General features: G+C 46.3%; 1 protein-coding gene across 1 annotated transcript in view; it reads right to left on the bottom strand.

The window, feature by feature from the left end:
- AKT3 (AKT serine/threonine kinase 3) overlaps nucleotides 1-15071 on the bottom strand; it is a 168931-nt gene that overhangs the window by 24029 nt on the left and 129831 nt on the right. The gene's annotated exons all lie outside the window — the stretch shown is intronic.

The following is a 15071-nucleotide window of genomic DNA, read 5'->3' as shown; positions in this document are numbered from 1 at the left end:
GGGTATGAGGAGTCCCCTGCTAAGCTTAGAGGCTCGGATGCTTGTTGCCTAGGCAGAGAAGCGTCTGATGGCCTTGTCCTCCACTCCTGTGGCAGGGGTGGACAATATGCCGGTAGACTTCCTCAGTTGTCAGATTCTGGAACCCGGGAAAATGTCCAGGCTCGCATTCAAAGCCATTTTTCTTCAGAGGGGTCACCCCACCTTCGATCTGATAGCATCCTCGGGGAACCAGAAGGCAGACAGGTTCTTCAGCCGCCGATGGGATGTTGGCAGAGCAGGGCTCGGCACTCTGGTTCAACCATGGACTGTTGGGAAACTTCTGTATGGCTTTTCCCCATAGCCTATGATAGGGTGCGTTCTGAGCCGGGTGGCATCTCACGCAGGTCCGGTGTTCCTATTGGCCCCGAACTAGCACGGCTGGCCTTGGTACACAGACCTGATGTGGTTGAGGAGTCTGTGTCTTCCTTGCCATTGGAGATTGCTCATGCAGGTCCTGATAGCCCTTCCAGTTCCGGACGTCTTGGTCTTGCGACCTGGGGCTGTGTGCGCGGCCTTGAGAGCTAGGGGCTTCTCTTCTGCTGTCATTGCCACGTTTCTTCATGGCAACAGGAATTTGATGGGGTCAGCCTCCGCGAAGGCTTAGAGATGCTTTTCGGCCTGGTGTGCAGCAGTTCACATGTATCCTTTGGCCAAATCGGTGGCGTCTGTTCTGGCCTTCCTGTGGGCTGGTCTCAGGAAGGGTCTGGCAGTTTCTTCTTCCAGGTCCCCATTGCGGGGCTGTCGGTTCGGGTCACTCTTCTCTCGGGGGTTCTCTGGTGTCGCCCCAAGATGTTGTAGGCTTCTTACGGAGGGGGGGGTGGCGGGGAGGCTACAGCCTCTCTTGCGACTGCCGGGTTCTCCAAGGGATCTGAGTCTGGTTCTCCACTCACTGGCTCATCTGATCTATGAACCCCTGGTTGGGATTTCTCTGAGAGATGTTGCCGTGAAGACTGATTTCCTTATTACGGTCACTTCTGCTCAGGGTCTGTCGGAGCTTCAGGCTATGTCATTCAGGGATCCTTTTCTCCACATTACATTACATGTCTGCAGTTGTTTTGAGGGCTGTCTTCTTTTCTTCTGCACATGGGATCAGCAGTCCATGTCACCCAGGTAGTTCAGCTACCCACTTTTGTTCTGTCGGGTTCCAAGTCTAAGACACATGTTTTGCTGTCTCTGGAGGTGCGGTGTCTCCTTTTGAGATGCCTTGAGGCTACTAACGACTTCCGTCTGTCGGACCATCTGTTTGTCCTGGCAGGCCCTGCACGCCAGACTCGGCCTGATTCCGAGGCTACCTTCTCACATTGGTTGCATGTGGGCATTTCCGTAGCCCATGTGGCGGCAGGGAAGCAGCCTCCTCTTGGCGTGAGGGCTCACTCTCCTGGAGGAAGGGCTTCCTCATGGGCTGACTCTCATGTGGTCTCACCTGAGGAGATTTGTTGGTCAACCACGTGGGTTTCCCTTCATATTGTTTTTCCGGGTTTTACCGGCTTGATGTGGCAGCTATGGGTGTTGCAGCCTTTGGCCCTTCTGTTCTGGTGGCGGGCTCATTGGCCCACCCCCCTGAGATTTGTGACTGCTTTGATATGTCCTGATAGCTCAGGCTCCAGAGGGATTGTACAGAATGAAAGATTGGGTTTCTTACCTCTGCTAATCTTCCTTCTTGTAGATCTCCTCTGGAGCCTGAACTCCCACCCATCTGTTTTGTCCAATTCGCAGGTTGCATGCCAGTAACTGGTAAGTTGGCTTTCTCTCTTTGACCAGCCTTGCTAATATTTCCACGAGTGTCCTTTTATTTAAGCTTATGGGATTTTAGGGGTCTTGGGGTGGTGCCCCTTCTGCTCTTTAGGCTAGGTCTTTTTTATTGCCCTGTTCCTCAGTTTTGCAGGCATGAAATGTTTCAATTTCTTATCCTAACTTAGCCTTTTATTGGCGGTTGTTAATTATGTATTTGGTTATCATGAGCAGAATTAATTTGTATCGGGGAGTACCCCCCTCTCTTTTTCTTGTGTTTCCTGTTTGTATTAGATACTCCTGGCTTTGCTACCTACTGAACTTCAAGGGGAGTAGCCGCACAGGTGACCTCGCAGAGAGGGTTGGTGTTATTTTTAAGTTCTGCAGCCAAGGCTGGAATGGATGCATTAACCGATAGTTCAGGCTCCAGAGGAGATCTACAAGAAGGAAGATTAGCAGAGGTAAGAAACCTAATCTTTCATTACAAGTACTTAGTAGTTTAGAAGCACAAGAGATGAGTGAGAGCTGGGCGGCCTCAGTGCCATCCCTGAAGCCAAGCAAAGGGAACACTGGTTCCATGGATTGTGTGCTGCAAAGACTGAGCAAGAGAAGCAGCTGGACTTTGCAGAGAATGCAGGTATTTTTGTTGCTGAATGTTTTTGCATCCTGCTGAACTGTCTTATGCTTTCAAATATTGTCCTTTTAGCTTCTTTTTAACCATTTTCCTCATTTTATCAGTCGTCCTTTCGAAAATTAAACGCCCCTACAGTAGATTTATTTTGCGACGTTGCTCCCGGTATCAGCTCAAATTTGATCACGTTATGATCACTGTTTTCCAGCAGACCCAACACAGTTAACTCCTGTACTGCGTCTTGCATTCCACTAAAGACCAAATCTAAAATAGCACCCCTTGTCGGTTCCTACAGGGTTATATATTTCTTTAGACTGGAAAATGTTGGGTTTTTTTTTTTATACTTTCAATTTGTTCAGCAGAGTGACTCTTATTTTGAAAGCACTAGGCACCTGTCATTCTTCAATAGTTTGATATTGCATGGTGTAGCGTCTTTTTAAACTCCATGGTCATTTTGACTTAGCTTTATGGCAGAATACAATAAAACAGCACTGCAAAAGTAAGTTGGTGGCAACATTGTAAAAAACTAGTTTCCAGCTAGTTCCATGATAAATTATTCACTGTTAAAAATATGTTTTTAAGGGCAATATAAGATTGTTACTATAAACTGGCAGATAACATAACAACATAAGAACATAAGCAATGCCTCTGCTGGGTCAGACCTGAGGTCCATGTGCCCAGCAGTCCGCTTACGCGGCGGCCCAACAGGTCCAGGGCCTGTGCAGTAATCCTCTATCTATACCCCTCTATCCCCTTTTCCAGCAGGAAATTGTCCAATCCTTTCTTGAACCCCAGTACCGTACTCTGCCCTATTACGCTCTCTGGAAGCGCATTCCAGATGTCCACCACACGTTGGGTAAAGAAGAACTTCCTAGTATTCATTTTGAATCTGTCCCCTTTCAACTTTTCTGAATGCCCTCTTGTTCTTTTATTATTCGAAAATTTGAAGACTCTGTCCCTCTCTACTCTTTCTATGCCCTTCTTGATCTTGTAAGTCTCTATCATATCCCCTCTAAGTCTCCTCTTCTCCAGGGAAATGAGGCCCAGTTTCTCCAATCTCTCAGCGTATGAAAGGTTCTCCATTCCCTTTATCAGACGCATTGCTCTCCTCTGAATCCTCTCGAGTAACGCCATGTCCTTCTTAAGGTACGGCGACCAATATTGGACGCAGTACTCCAGATGCGGATGCACCATCGCCCGATACAATGGCAGGATAACTTATTTCGTTCTGGTTGTAATGCCCTTCTTGATTATGCCTAACATTCTGTTTGCCTTCTTAGCGGCCACTGCGCACTGTGCCGTCGATTTCATTGTCATGTCCACAATTACCCCCAAGTCCCTTTCTTGGGTACTCTCATTTAATAACATCCCTCCCATCGTATAGTTGTACCTCGGGTTTCTGTTTCCCACATGTAATACTTTACATTTCTCAACGTTGAACTTCATCTGCCATCTCGTCGCCCATTCCCCTAGTTCAGTGTTTTTCAACCGCTGTTCCGCGGCACACTAGTGTGCCGCGAGATGTTGCCTGGTGTGCTGCCATCAGGGCAGTACCACCAGTCTAGGGAGAGGGGCGGTCCACCCCACATGGACAGGAGAGAGCTGGACGGGGGACCCGCGGAGTTCAATACATCTCGAGCCGCGAGGCTCGTCTTCTGTTCCTGCCTGCCCTGCAGCTAACATATAGCCGATCGCAAGCGTTCCCCGATGTCAGCGCTGACGTCGGAGGGAGGGCTTAAGCAAAGCCTGCCCTCCGACGTCAGCGCTGACGTCGGAGAATACTTCCGTTCGGCTATTTGTGCGCGGCAGTGCAGGCAGGAATCAGAAGACAAGCCTCGCGGCTTGAGCTTCGTTTTGCTGAGAAAGTTGCAAAGATGGTCTGGGAGGCAAACACGGAACACAAAAGGGGGGAGGGTGTGCGTTTTGGACACAAGGCATGAACCTGGGAGAGAGGAAGGAAGGGAAAGAGATGCTGAGGTGGGGGAGGGAATGCGTTTTTGGACACAGAAGAAATGGACTTGGGAGAGAGGAAGGGAGGGAAAGAGATGCTGAGGTGGGGGAGGGAATGAGTGTTTGGACACAGAAGGCATGGACTTTGGAGAGAGGAAGGGAGGGAAAGAGATGGTTGTGTACACGGGGAATAGAAGAAAGGAGAATTTTTGGTCATAGGGAGGGAGTGAGGTACAGATAGTGGCATACCAGGGTGGGGGGGGGGGGTGCGGTCTGCCCCACCCCGGGTTTACGTCCCAAGGGGGTGCACAGCTGGCCACCCTCCAGTGTTGTCCCTAGGCCGGCAAACTGCGGCTCTTTAGCCACTTGAGTGCCACCGCCGCCAACGGTGTTGTTGGCGGTGGCAGCATTATAAAATACTTTCTCTGTGTTTATTTGATTCCTATTCAAGAGAATTACTTTATATATAGTCAATATAGGCACAGAGTTAAATTTTTTAACATTTTCTAATGGTGGTGTGCCTCGTGATTTTTTTCATGAAACAAGTGTGCCTTTGCCCAAAAAAGGTTGAAAAACACTGCCCTAGTTTGTTCAAGTCCCTTTGCAATTCTTCGCAGTCTTCTTTAGTCCGAGCTCCACTAAATAGTTTGGTGTCGTCCGCAAGTTTTATTATCTCACACTTTGTCCTTGTTTCTAGATCATTTATGAATATATTAAATAGCAGCGGCCCAAGCACCGAGCCCTGCGGGACCCCACTCGTGACCCTCCTCCAGTCCGAGTAGTGGCCCTTCACTCCTGCCCTCTGTTTCCTACCCGCCAACCGGTTTCTGATCCATCTATGTACGTCTCCTTCCACCCCATGGTTCTTCAGTTTCCGGAGTAGGCGTTCATGGGGCACCTTGTCAAAGGCTTTTTGGAAATCTAGATATATGATGTCTATGGGGACTCCTTTGTCCATCCGTTTGTTAATTCCTTCGAAGAAGTGCAATAAGTTCATTAGGCACGATCTCCCCTTGCAGAAACCATGTTGGCTGGTTATCAGAAGTTCGTTTTTTTCAAAATGTTCATCAATGTTTTCTTTTATCAGTGCTTCTGCCATTTTCCCCGGAACCGAGGTCAGACTCACCGGTCTGTAGTTTCCCGGGTCATCTCTTGACCCCTTTTTAAAGATGGGCGTAATGTTAGCTATTTTCAGTCCTCCGGGATCATGCCTGTTTTCAGGGATAGATTGCAAGTATACAGTACAAAAGGAATTACATTTTAGAAAATGAATGAGTCACTGCTCCAGATGAAGCATATAGTGAAATGGAGTGTCTATAGTACCAGATAAGTACCCAGATAAGCTTATATTGTTTATTTATGAGATGAAATAACTAAGGCCCTCTTTTACTAAGCCGTGGTAGAGATTTCTAGCGCAGCCCGGAGCACTAAATGATCCGACGCTCTTAGTAATTTTATGAGTGTTGGATCAGTGTCAGAGGATTTAGCGCTCTGGGCCATAGTAGAAACCTCTACTGCAGTTTAGTAAAAGGAGGGAGGGAGTAATATTGGAATTGTTTCAGCTTTGTTGAATTAGAAAATTTACTGCCGGTTTTGCACATAAGGTAGACTCTTTCTGATTATTTTCATTTTTTGTGATGGATAGAACAGAATTTGGACTGTTCTAGCTCTGCTAGTAATCACTGAATACATAAAACAGTATTTTATTAGAACATATATAAAAAATAAAAGTATTACAGATTAGTCACATCAATAATAATAAAACGCTAGAGCGCGCATGCGCTCTCGAAAATTCGTATGGTGTGGCGCCGTGAGGTGTGCTTCTGTGGCAACATTCTAACCTCACGGCGCATGCGGGGGCAGAAGGCGCGCGACTGTGGAGCGTCATTTAGCGCGGTCATCTTCGGCCGCATTTGGCGGTTTGTTGATCGGGAGGAGAGTGGCTGTGGCGGTTACAGAGCGGCAGCGCCGGCATTTTCTCTCCTGTTAGTGGAGAGTGTCGGTTCTGTGTGCAGCCGCTGTTACAAGGTAAAAAAAACCCCAACAACAAAAAAACACCAAACAGCTCAGGAAAGTGATGGGGAAGAGGGAAAGGGGGCTACTTTGGAGGGAGGGGTGTGTTAGGAGGCCGACAGAGAGAAGGGGGCCAGAAGAGACAGAGAAATACAGCAGGGGGCCAAGGACAGAGACAGGGGGCCAAGCAGAAAGAAAGACAGCCATCCATACAAGGAAAGAGAGAGAGAGACAGAAATAAAGGCAGGGGTCAGGCAGATAGACAGAGAGAAAGAAAAACAGGGGGCCAGGCAGGAGAGACAGAGAAAAAGAAAAACAGGGAGCCAAGCAGAAAGACAGAGAGACAGACAAACAAAAACTGGGGGCCAGGGAGAGAGACGGGGGGCCAGGCAGGAGAGACAGAGAAAAAGAAAAACAGGGAGCCAAGCAGAAAGACAGAGAGACAGACAAACAAAAACTGGGGGCCAGGGAGAGAGACGGGGGGCCAGGCAGAGAGACAGCCAGAAAGATAAACAGGGGGCCAGGCAGAAAGACAGACAGAAAGAAAGACAGCCATCCATACAGTAGGCAAGGAAAGAGAGAGAGACAGAAATAAAGGCAGGGGTCAGGCAGAAAGACAGAGAGAAAGAAAAACAGGGGGCCAGGCAGAGAGACAGAGAGAAAGAAAAACAGGGAGCCAGGCAGAAAGACAGACAGACAGAAAGAAAGACAGCCATCCACACAGCGGCCAAGGAAAGAGAGAGAGAAAGAATGACAGACAATGGGCCAGAAAGACAACCAGCCAGCCAGCAGCCAAGGACAGAGAGAGAAAGAAAAAAACCAGACAGATAGACAGCGGCCAAGGAGACAGAGAGAAAGAAAGAATGACAGACAGACAGAGGGCCAGAGAGACAGACAGAAAGGGAGAAAAACAGACAGAAGGAAAGACAAACAGACAAGGGGCCAGAGAGACACATAGAAAGAAAGACAGACAGCCATCCAGACAGCGGCCAAGGAGAGAGAGAGAGAAAAAAAAAAAAAATACAGCGAGACAGACAGTGGCCAAGGAGAGAGAGAGAAAAAAGAATACATACAGACGGCCAGCGGCCAAGGAGAGAGAGAAAATGAAATAAAGACAGACAGCCAGAAGCCAAGAAAAGAAAGACAGAAACAAAAAAAAAAAAAGACAAACAGTGGTCAAGGGAGAGAGATAGAAAGAAAAGGGCCAGGGAGAGAGAAAGAAAGACATACATCAATAATAATAAAACGCTAGAGCGCGCATGCGCTCTCAAAAATTCGTGAGGTGTGGCGCCGTGAGGTGTGCTTCTGTGACAACATTCTAACCTCACGGCGCATGCGGGAGCTGAAGGCGCGCGACTGTGCTCTCTCCCTGTCCTCGGCGCGTCACCGCCCGCCCTCACTCGCTGCCTGCCCGCGTTCTCGCCGTGTTACCTCACTCGCCGCCGCCGCTGATCCTCCTCTTCAGAGCAGCCTGCGATCGTGGCCGGCTTTAAAGAACCTCGCAGGCCGCTCTCCAACCTCAGTAGCATGCTCCCTCTGACTAATGGGATCGCGTCAGAGGGAACGTGCTACCGAGTTGGAGAGCGGCCTGCTAGGTTCGCTAAAGCCGGCCACCAAGATCGCAGGCTGCTTTGAAGAGGAGCAGGCCAGAAGACGCCGGGATGGAGGGGAGGGTAAGAAGGGGATCAATACCGGGAGCCAGAGGGAAAGGGGGCTGCTTTGGGGGGAGGGGTGTGCTGGGGGGAGACAGAAGGGGCCATGGAGAGGGAGAGTGACAGGGGGCTGCTTTGGGGGGGGGAGATGTGCTGGGGCCAGCTTTGCTCTGGGAGGAGACAGAAGGGGCCATGGAGAGATAGGGAGAGGGAAAGGGGGCTACTTTGGGGGGGAGGTGTGCTGGGGACAGACAGCTTTGCTCTGGGGGGAAGACAGAAGGGGCCATGGAGAGGGAAAGGGGGCTGCTTGGGGGGGAGGGGTGTGCTGGGGGGAGACAGAAGGGGCCATGGAGAGATAGGGAGAGGTGTGCTGGGGACAGACAGCTTTGCTTGGGGGGGGAAGACAGAAGAGGGCCATGGAGAGACAGTTAGGGAGAGGGAAAGGGGGCTGCTTTGGGGGGGAGGTGTGTCCTGGGGGCAGACAGCTGGATACAGACAGCGGCCAAGGAGAGAGAGATAAAGAAACACAGACAGACAGACACATCTATTCTAGCACCCGTTAATGTAACGGGCTTAAAGACTAGTAGTGCATAAAGGACATATTAAATAGTATAAGGACGGTTTTTCTGATCAATGATCATTTGTTATAGGGCAGTGTTTCTCAACTCGGTCCTGGAGTACCCCCTTGCCAGTCAGGTTTTCAGGATATCCACAATGAATTTGCATAAACGTGATTTGCATACACTGGTTTCATTATGTGCACATTTCTTTCATGCATATTCATTGTGGATAGCCTGAAAACCTGACTGGCAAGGGGGTACTCCAGGACCGAGTTGAGAAACACTGCTATACGGCATATAAATAACCCATGCTAGCATTACTGAGATCTTTTCCTTCACAACACTGAGTGAAATATACTTACTATTGGCCAAGTTATCTTACTCAGATTTCTGTAAGTTTTTTAGCCACATTAAAAGGCTGTAAATATCCAGCCCATATGTCTAAGATTAATATCAACTTTTCAAAATAATGGTTACTGAGATACTGAGATATGAAGACATTCTTATTAATGTATCCATATTTTAAAACCAATCTTGCTTCAAATTTATTCTTCTATGTAAGGTTGATTTTGTTATATGAATAGCATTTATCACAAAATAGGTCATGTGAAAACATTTTTACAGCATTTTTCTGTGATGTGAAGATATTTAGAAAATTGTTAGTACAAATTCAGCATTAATCAACAGAGAAGTAAGAGATTGGCATTGTTCTTTATTTAAGGTGTCAGAACACATGAAAATAAAGTGTAAAAATACTAAGGACATACAGGGTTCATTTTCAAAACATTTAGACACATGAGTTTTCTATGGCACTTTGTATGTCTAAGAACTTAGAAAAGGATCCCCACAGTGTATTAAAACAGTTTCCTGTAAATATTTAACATCCTTGTGTGTCAAGTATTTAAGGAAATAAACAGTTTCAGTATGACCAGCAGTAATTATACTGTAATATAGTTCCTTGGGTTTTAAGGTCAGGTCTGTTTAGAATCCTTAAACATATGACTAGATTTTGCACAAGTCTAATGAAAAAGCTGGCAATGTCAGAAAATGTTACCAACTCTAAAGCTTCAGGGAGGTAATTTAATTACCAAGTCAGAAATTATTCTTGTTCATTTAGATAAATATTATACGATTCATGCTTGCCTGTTATGAACCATCAGTAGCAAGATAAGAAAACTCTGCTATGGACAGTGCTAACAATAGCAGCAAAATGTGCATTTTGAGATGTTTTATGAGTATAGATCCTGCAATTAAGTAAGCAACAACCTTACTTTTGTACTCTAAGAGACACACATTGGCTCCTGCAAGAACAGTGGGTTCCAAGAAGCTGCTAAATGGAACAAATGTAAATCAATATTGGAACAAATGTTTCTTGTTTTTAATAGCAGGAACAATGTGCTGGAAGCAGTGTGGAAAGCAAAGTGGCACACAATAGTGTCCAGTTCCAAACAAGAATCATTCTCCTCATGGATGACTATAGTACAAGAGGACATATAATGGAAGATTAGGTTTATACCTTCAATAATCTTATTTCTGTTAGTCCCTGGAGGATTCCTTACGCTATGAGGTTCATAATCAAAACGGAAATACATCTAAAAACCCGCCGAAATCGGCACTTGGACAATCAAAATGACAGGCCATCCAAGTGACGATAATCAAAACGGGATTTAGACATATCTAAAAACAGCTTAGGCCTTTTCAGTGCTGCTGTACGCCCAGAGTAAAAAAGGGTGTTTTTGAAGGAGTGGTTAGGGCGACAGGTAGGTGGGATGTGGGTTGACCTAGACTTAGTCATCCTGCAGTGATAATCGAAAGTTCAACAAGACTTCCTAGATAGAACTTATATGTTGTGACTTTGATCATCCCCCCATCCCCATAAAAATTGGAATTAAAAAAAAAATACATATTTGCCTCCAGAACATCAGCACCTGGCATAGGAAAGCCTAGTAGAGCTGCACAGAGGTATCTTATGGAGTCTGGAGGGTGGGCTAGTGAACCATAGAGAGGAGGACCCAGGCTCATAAGCCACTCTAAATACTGCATTCATGGTTAAATGTGTGCACCCAAACCCCCAAACCCTACTGTACTGCCATACAGGTGGTACCTGCAGCTATAAGGGCTATTGGGGTGGCAGATAGGTGGGTATAGTAGGTTTTGGGGGCTCACAAGGGAGTTGTGGTGAAATGTTTCTGTGGTACCCTTTTGTGAAGTTCACAGCAGTGCCCCTGTAAGGTGCCCCACTACTGTGTTACCATGTCTGAGTGTCCAGTCCATCACTTTGCTGGTCCCTCCCACGTCCAAAAGGTCTTGTTCTAGGCGTTTCTGACTTGGACAATTTTTTGGAAGAAAATGGGGTATAAAGATAGACGAAAGGAATTGACCCCAAAATATCCACAAAGAAGAAAATCCAGAGAAAACCAAAAAAACTCTGTGGAGTGACGATGTTCCTAAATGGACTTTATTTGAAAGTATCAAAGTTCCAAAGGTACACTAAAATCATCCACATAAAATAATTCCATCCACATAAAAGTAAATCATCCACATAAGAGCCTTAAAGGACCTAGGGATACAGGACCCAACACGATCCGTGTTTCGACAAAAAGTCTTCTTCAGGGGGTCCTATAAATAATGAGGGGTACATTAAGAATGCATGTAAGTTATGAATAGTAGTGGTGATAAAATGTGAAACTGTGAATGATATCTGGCATGCAAAGAGTATGAAAGATATGTGATAAAAGGACACAGTGATGTAAATGGCACTAATAAAAATGAGTTGGTGGAAAAGGTGATAAATGTCATAAAAATGTGAAAACAGAAAATATTTGGATCTATGCAAAATGCAGAGTGGAGTGAAAAACTTAATTGCATTATAAAAATGGTGAACGTGCGAAGACCATGCTAAACAAATGATAAGTGAATACTTATGTTTAAACAAGCTAGAAAGACACAAAGGGAACTGTATAGGACAAAAAAGGAAGAGGAATACATACCCTGGGGGTCCTATAAGGTGTGTACGTGGGAAACTAAAATAATATTGAATTTAAAATTTCAGAAGTTAAAACCATATATAAAACTCTATACTACTGCCAAGTTTAAGATTAAACATTTTTGCAAAGCCATATAGAATGTTTTTAACAAAGCTATGTAGAATATTTTAAAACCCTAAAACAGATACAGATGATAACAGAAAGGGGGCCATGCAGTAAAAAAGAGGGGGTGAGATCTTCCAATAAAGAGGCTAAATTGAAAACCTAATTGAAAAACTAACAGGTCAAAAGCATTACAAGTTAGCATACCCAGTAAGCTGTGATTAAAAGAAAAACGGTAAGGAGCCACAGAAAAGTGATAGTGGGGGATGGGCTCAGAAAGGGAACCATGCTGCACATTACTAAATAACACTAAAAAAAGGAAAAGGGATATAAAAATGCATAGCTGAATACTGCTAATTAAGAGAAAAAGAAAAAGCCAGAGGAAAAAACCAAAAGAGAGTCATCCAGTATACAATATGGAAAACATCCAGTGAAAGTTAAGAGGAAACATAAAAGCAGAGAAAAACGAAATCTAGAAGAAATCATCAGAGACCCATGGCATCCTTGAAAAGTGCAGTGTAAAAGAGCTGTGCAGGTTTAAACAGAACAGAAGCAGAAACCAAAATAAGAACTAAAGTAAAAAACGTGTGAGAAGTACTTACCAATTGTGTGGTGAACCGGAAGTGAGACACTGCTTGCATTTGCAATGGAAAGGGAGTGCATTGAAGGAGGAGCAATAAAATAGACAACTCAGCAATCTGGACGATAAATGGCTGGACATGCAAGTAGACAATTCTTGAAAAAAAAATATATTGGATGTGTTTTTTGAAAATGGACTTTGGACGTTTCCGACTTTGGGCAACTAGCAACTTAGACCCAAAACGGACAGATATGTTTTTTTATAATACCACTCCACGTGTTCAATTCCAATCCGAAGTCCGGGAGTTGCAGAAATCAGCAACTTTTCTGAGCCTATGCTCCACCCACTTAGCCTGAGAGTTAGTAAACAGATCCAGTTAAGTCCCAAAGCCAAGTAACATACCTGAACAAATCCAAGGGGGTACAGGGAGATTGTCTGGCAAAGATACACGAGAAAATGGAGTAGATTCTGCGCCGTTCACAGAGGAGAGTGTTTATGAGCAACTTGAAAAACTGAAGGTGGACAAAGTGATGGGACCAGACAGGATCCATCCCAGGATACTAAGGGAGCTCAGAGAGGTTCTGGTGAGACTTGTTCAACAAATCTCTGGAGATGGGAGTGGTTCCTGGGGATTGGAGGAGAGCGGATGTGGTCCCTATTCACAAAAGTGGTCACAGGGATGAAGCAGGAAACTACAGGCCGGTGAGCCTCACTTCAGTTGTTGGAAAAATAATGGTAGTGTTGCTGAAAGAAAGGATAGTGTACTTCCTTGAATCTAATGGGTTACAGGATCCAAGGCAACATGGCTTTACAAAAGGTAAATCGTGCCAAATGAACCTGATTGAATTTTTTGATTGGGTGACCAGAGAGCTGGTTCGAGGACATATGCTAGATGTAATTTACTTAGATTTTAGCAAAGCCTTTGATACGGTTCCTCATAGGAGGCTCTTGAACAAACTTGAAGGGCTGAAGTTAGGACCCAAAGTGGTGAACTGGGTCAGAAACTGGCTATCGGACAGACGCCAGAGGCTGGTGGTTAATGGAAGTTGCTCGGAGGAAGGAAAGGTGAGTAGTGGTCCCTCAGGGTTTGGTGCTGGGGCCGATCCTGTTCAATATGTTTGTGAGTGACATTGCTGAAGGGTTAGAAGGAAAAATGTGCCTTTTTGCAGATGATACCAAGATTTGTAACAGAGTAAACACCGAAGAGGGAGTGGAAAATATGAAAAAGGATCTGCAAAAGTTAGAGGAATGGTCTAATGCCTGGCAACTAAAATTCAATGCAAAGAAATGCAGAGTAATGCATTTGGGGATTAATAATCGGAAGGAACCCTATATGCTGGGAGGTGAGAAGCTGATATGCACAGATGGGGAGAGGGACCTTGGGGTGATAGTGTCCGAACATCTAAAGGCGAAAAAACAGTGTGACAAGGCAGTGGCTGTTGCCAGAAGGATGCTGGGCTGTATAAAGAGGCATAGCCAGTAAAAGGAAGAAGGTGTTGATGCCCCTGTACAGGTCATTGGTGAGGCCCCACTTGGAGTATTGTGTTCAGTTTTGGAGACTTGAAGACTTGAAGCGGTCCAGAGGAGGGCGACGAAAATGATAGGAGGCTTGCGCTAGAAGACGTATGAGGAGAGACTGGAAGCCCTGAATATGTATACCCTAGAGGAAAGGAGGGACAGGGGAGATATGATTCAGACGTTCAAATACTTGAAGGGTATTAACATAGAACAAAATCTTTTCCAGAGAAAGGAAAATGGTAAAACCAGAGGACACAATTTGAGGTTGAGGGGTGGTAGATTCAGGGGCAATGTTAGGAAATTCTACTTTACGGAGAGGTTAGTGGATGCCTGGAATGTGCTCCCGAGAGAGGTGGTGTAGAGGAAAACGGTGACTGAGTTCAAAGAAGAGTGGGATGAACACAGAGGATCTAGAATCAGAAAATAATCTATAATAATAAAACGCTAAGCGTGCATACGCACTCGCGCCGCGTGTTCCCTGAGATCTGATCTGTTGGGATGTGGCCGGTGAGAGTGCGCATGCGCGCTTACTTCGTAGGACTCCAGGACGCGCAGAGTGGCGGTGCCCAGAGGAGGGCTGTCGACAGAAAGCAGACGCCGAAATGGGCTAAGCCGGTGGGAGCACAGAAAGCGCGCAAGGCATCAGGCCCCTCTACTCTCCACCTTGCGCCGCTCTCCCTCAGCCTCGATACGGACAAAGTTTATTTCTTAGTTCAAAGCCACTGCCACGGCTCCTCTCTCAATCCCCGCCTGCATCAGAAGCCTTCTCCGACGCAGGTGTGGCTTGAGAGAGGAGCCGCACCGGCGGCTTTGAAATAAAAAAATAAACTTTGTCCTTCAGCAAAAAACTTCCGTTGAGAGGTGCAAGTGCAGAGCACGCTCCACCCAAACATACGACCTCACCGGCTGTGGACTGTGCCTTTGCTGCTGCGCTTTTCCGTACGCCTCCAAGCCGTGGCTCCTCCCCCCTGTCCCCGCCCCTCTCCTTCATGGCTGCGGAAGAGAATGGAGTGTGGGGCTTCGTGGAAGTGTTTGTGTCTGGGTTGCAGGATGGTAAAGCTGCAGAGCTGGCAACAGGTACACGTGCATGCGTTTCTTCCCTCTCCTGGCCAAGACCCTGTAGATTAATGGCGGGCTGATTATAGGGGGACAGGGATGGACAGGGGAAGAGGTGCTGATGGATGGGGGGGACAGAAAAAGGAAGGGAGGCGTACTGCTAGACAGGGGGAGCAGGGATGGACAGGAGAAGAGGTTCTGATGGACAGGGGCAGAAAAAGGAAGGGAGGCATACTGCTGGACAGGGGGAGC

The sequence above is a fragment of the Geotrypetes seraphini genome, chromosome 3 (assembly GCF_902459505.1).
Source record: "Geotrypetes seraphini chromosome 3, aGeoSer1.1, whole genome shotgun sequence".
Lineage (NCBI taxonomy): Eukaryota > Metazoa > Chordata > Amphibia > Gymnophiona > Dermophiidae > Geotrypetes > Geotrypetes seraphini.
The sequence above is the reverse complement of the archived record's forward strand: the minus strand, read 5'-3'. Positions and strand labels throughout refer to the sequence as shown.